This window comes from Lycium barbarum, chromosome 3 (genome assembly GCF_019175385.1).
Source record: "Lycium barbarum isolate Lr01 chromosome 3, ASM1917538v2, whole genome shotgun sequence".
Classification (NCBI taxonomy): Eukaryota; Viridiplantae; Streptophyta; class Magnoliopsida; order Solanales; family Solanaceae; genus Lycium; species Lycium barbarum.
In genome coordinates, this window is record NC_083339.1 from 13,111,458 (window position 1) to 13,116,283 (window position 4,826).

General features: G+C 35.4%; 1 pseudogene; it reads right to left on the reverse strand.

Moving 5' to 3' along the window:
- Nucleotides 1-824: 824 nt before the first annotated feature.
- Nucleotides 825-3,571, reverse strand: LOC132630424 (L-type lectin-domain containing receptor kinase IV.1-like; annotated as a pseudogene).
- Nucleotides 3,572-4,826: the final 1,255 nt, after the last annotated feature.

A 4,826-nucleotide genomic window follows, 5' to 3' on the forward strand; every position in this document is an offset into this window, starting at 1 on the left:
TTAGAATATTTAACCTAGTGGGGGTTAATTGGGACGTTAGCTTATATAATAATGGAAATCTTTCTTTTTTTTAGTTCATTTCGCGAGATATTTTAGTATATCTTTGAAAGGGAAAACGGATAGTAGTTTGATATAATAACTGAAATGTTTTAATTCATTTTATGAAGTATTTTAGTATATCTTTGAAAGAAAAATGGGAGTTATTTCTATAATAATGGAAGTATTTTAATGCATCTTTTGAAAGGAAAAATAAGTTTTTTTTTTAATGTTTCGAAGTCTTCATTTTCGCCAAGTGCCTAATTTAACCGTAGAAAAGAGTCTGTTTATAAAGTTATTTTTCCAAATTTACATTGGCTATTTCTTTATTTTATCTACACCGCTAAGCCGCAAAAATCAATTAATACCTAGCCGTTGAGTTATTTCAAATATTTATAAAACGTTGCATAATCCCGCGCTTTCTTTGGTTTACTTATAACTAAAGTCTTTTATGCAGATTACTATCTTTTTCTACAAGTCTTATTTTAAATAGCATTATTATATTTCCATTTATAACCTTAGCAATATTTATAAGCTATTTTTCTTAAAATATTTAAAATTGCTATATTTATATTTTTAGTCTTAATTAACTAACCTAAGTTTTGGCCAGTTAATCGTAGTTAGCGAATCTTAAAGGATGTCTAACCCCTTCCCTTTAGGAGAACCAACAACCCTTACCTAGAATCACATTAGTTAAGCGGACCATTAATGGAGGTTTGGTTTAGCTTTGTCTTAATTAATACTTAGGTGCCCTAATTCACCAATAAAATAATTAGGTGGCGACTCCTTAAAAATAAACAAATAGGAATCACCAATTTGTTGTACTCCGATTTGACCCGTTTAAAAGGGGTATAACAATCATGAACACTACTAATATCATGAACCTCCTTATATCAGTCAATAATTTTAGCGCATAAACTTTTTTAATTATCGACCTCCAGAAAGAAGGGAATTTGAAATGGAGGAACAATAAGAACATGTCTTCTCCACAGAAGATGAGTGTGTCAAGGCCATCTCGTCGTAGCTATGAGTATGTGTAACAATAAGTCCAGCAGAACAAAGATTGAGCGACGCAAACTCCGGCAGAGCCACAGAGCCCTCTAAGTAGAGAACAATCTGTCGCATACTTGGCCTGTATGATGGCTCCAAAGAAGAACATAACAACCCAAGTTTTAACACTAACTCCACTTCCTCTGGCACAAAATCACATCCCATTTTAGGATCAACCACCTGAATAAGTTCACTTCTGCGCCAAAAATAAAACACCCATTCTAGCAGAACAACTTCCTCCGACGGTGCTTTTGGATCTATTGGCATTTTCCCACAAGCAACCTCAAGCAAGAATGCGCCAAAAGAGAAGACGTCACTGCTAGTTGTAGCCTTGCCTGTTTTAGTATGCTCAGGAGCAAGGTAGCCGATGATCCCCACTACATGAGTTGTATGAGGATCAGTACCATGATCATATAATCTTGCAAGACCAAAATCTCCTAATCTTCCATTGAATTCACTATCAAGTAAGACATTACTAGCCTTTATATCTCTGTGAACCACTACTTGCTCCCATTCTTCATGTAGATAAAACAGGCCTGAAGCCACACCTTTAATCACATGAAACCTTTGACTCCAACTTAGGATTCCTATTGGTTTTTCATACAGATACTTGTCTAAGATTCCACTAGGCATGTACTCATAAACTAAGAGCAGCTCACCTTTTCGCCGGCAATAACCAAGAAGGGGAACTAAATCCTATGGCGTAAACGACCCATGCTGACAATTTCTGCCATAAAAGACCTCATTCCTTGTCTTGATTCATGAGACACCTTTTTTACTGCAATTTCCATTTTTGTACTAGGAAATACCCCTCTATACACACTACCAAATCCCCCACTACCCAATAGCTCCATCTCTTTGAAACCTCTGGTAGCGATGTACAATTCTTTGTACTTGAACCTGTGAGGTCCATATTCAAGTTCCCAGTCTTCAAGCAATTCAGCAAACTTCATTTTTCTTCTTGTGAGATAAACAACTCCAAAGGTAGAAACTAAAAGAACAACTACCAAAATCACAGGCAAGCCAATGGATAGAAGCCTTGATACCTTTTTAGGTCCGATTCGAGGAAGTTTTGGAAGCTTAGAAATATCAAGTCCTGCAGCCATGCCATTTATCTTGAAACTCCACCCCAGAATATAGTGAGATGATGCCACAGAGCCGGTGGCTGCTGAAAAACCGATATACATGGTCTGTTCCACTATAGGTGAAAGATCATAGGACAAAGACAAAAGTGGAGTGTTTGGTTTAGCTGCTGCGACGGGTGCTAAGGTAACATGAATTTGCTTAGATGCAGCATCATATGCAAGCTTGCCGCTGATGAGAGTCAGATTTTGAAATGGACGATCGTTACTAACATAATAACCTGCTGGCTTTGATACCACAGATTTCATCTGATTGATGTTAATTCCAACATGGTTGTCATTAATGTCTTCAAATTCGCGACTCGGTATCGTATCAAACTCCACTGCAACAACTGTGGGGTCCATCCCCATTATTTGATAAGGAAAAATCTGCAAAGGAAGAATTTGGCACCGGCCAAATTGCAACTCTTTTCAAAGATAGTTGCAAATGGTTGAATTTGGCACCGGCCAAATTAAATGCAAGTGAAGACTTTTGCATAAAAGTGATGTCATTGAAGACATAAGGAGGAGCAATTCATTCATATAAATAGGCAGCTTATGGTTCATTCGAAATTCACCAAAATCTCAGACAATACATCTGAGTGAGAGCAAAGTGAGGTATACCATAGACTCTGTAAGAAAATAGTCTGTGAAGAAAAATAGAGTGTGAGGGATATTGTAGTGAGGTGGAAAAAATCAAAAGAGTGTTTTTCTTTTTGAGTGTGTAGTGGTCTTTGGAGTATTTATACTCGTGACTACACAGTGTAAAATTCCTTACTATAGTGATATCAGCTGCTCCTCTTGGCCGTGGTTTTTCCCTTATTCAGAAGGGTTTCCACGTAAAATCTTGGTGTCATTATTGCTGCATTTCATTCTTGCTGATTTAACCATAAGTTAGTGTTCCGCGTTTATCACTAATACCGTGAATATTATTTTTGCGGGGTTATTTTATTCCCATCAACAACATGGTTGGTGATGTTCCCATTGTTTTTGTCACTGAAAAGACCAATGTAATGTGATGGAAGACCTCCTGGAAGGCCTTTAGTTGGTTCCAAAACAAAAGCCAAGCCATGACTACCCAAAGTTGGATATTCAGGTACCATGGCAAATACAAAACAGGTAGAAAATTAATATGCTGGGCCATCTGAATTGTTCTTAAAGTCGATAGGATTAGGAATAAATGCATGGCCGGTCTTCTGTGTGGTTGAATTAGTTAACTTCAGCAGCCCGTTAGAGGTTAACTTTGATAAGCCATCTACACTCATGTTTGCTGATTTGAATCCGTTATAAGTGAACTCAAATTCTGAGGCTGCAAGCTCAGATAGAGCACAAAATATAACTAGTAGAAACAAGGTGAAAGACATGGCTGAAAATACTAGTGCAATTTTTACTAAAGCTTATTGAACAACAGGAATTTGCGTTGCGTGTATGTAGGTGTATATGTGCTTTAAATGGTGTATTTTATGTGTGGTTCTGTCTGAAGGAAAAGTCAACTAGACTTAAGTCTTGACAATATAATCTAACAACTACAATAAGGTTATTAAATTTTGTTTTGAATTGACTTTTCTATTGAAAATACTAGTGCAATTTTTTCTAAAGCTTATTGAACAACAGGAATTTGCGTTGCGTGTATGTAGGTGTATATGTGCTTTAAATGGTGTATTTTATGTGTGGTTCTGCCTGAAGGAAAAGTCAACTAGACTTAAGTCCTGATAATCTAATCTAACAACTACAAATAAGGTTATTAAATTTTGTTTTGAATTGACTTTTCTACTGAAAGCAACAAAACCTTAAAGATTATTGTCTGTTACATCATTCATGGCAAGAAATTTGCAATTTTAGCTACATCATAATACAAATATCTGAAAGTAGCCAACAGCTTTTGGCCACGTAGTTATGTTCTCTAAACCAAGAAAAGCTTCAAAAAAAACACTATGATCACAAAATCCTGCAGTTGATGAAATTGACAGCTGAAAACTTTTAACATCTCTCTCAGAAAGCTTGATCAGAGCTCTTTTATCCTAATATATAATGTATCGTTCAAATTTCACAACCTTTTTATACAGTTTGTTAAACATATCTAGATAAAAATTTGAATGTGAATCATGCTATGATTCTTATCAAATTGATAAAGTAAGATAACAATCCATTTACTATGCCATTCTCCAAGTATTGATCTATTTGTCATTTTAGAATTGTAGACTTGGTCTTGGGGATTAGGATTTAGTTTTCTAGTCTTCAAAGTTTATGGTTAGTCAGCTATAAGCATACTTACTCTATCAAATTATCTATTTTCGTCATTTATGAAATTCTCATGTAAACCATTTTAATCTCGTTAGCAATGTACCAAAAAGAAGAATATGAGAAGTTTATATTCTTCATATGCCACTATAACCCAAATAATGAGGATGAAAGAAAGCATAAGCTATATCAACAGGAAAAGTTATGAAGAAATAAAACGAATTAGCAGCCGAGAAAAGGAATTACACAGTTGCGCTTCCTTGTGCAACATAATGGATAGAATAAGCAATGTACAGAGAATTACAGCCGTAAATCTATAAAAATCCAAAAAATAATAAAGAATATACAAAATGATACAGCTATCTGATTCATGTCAGT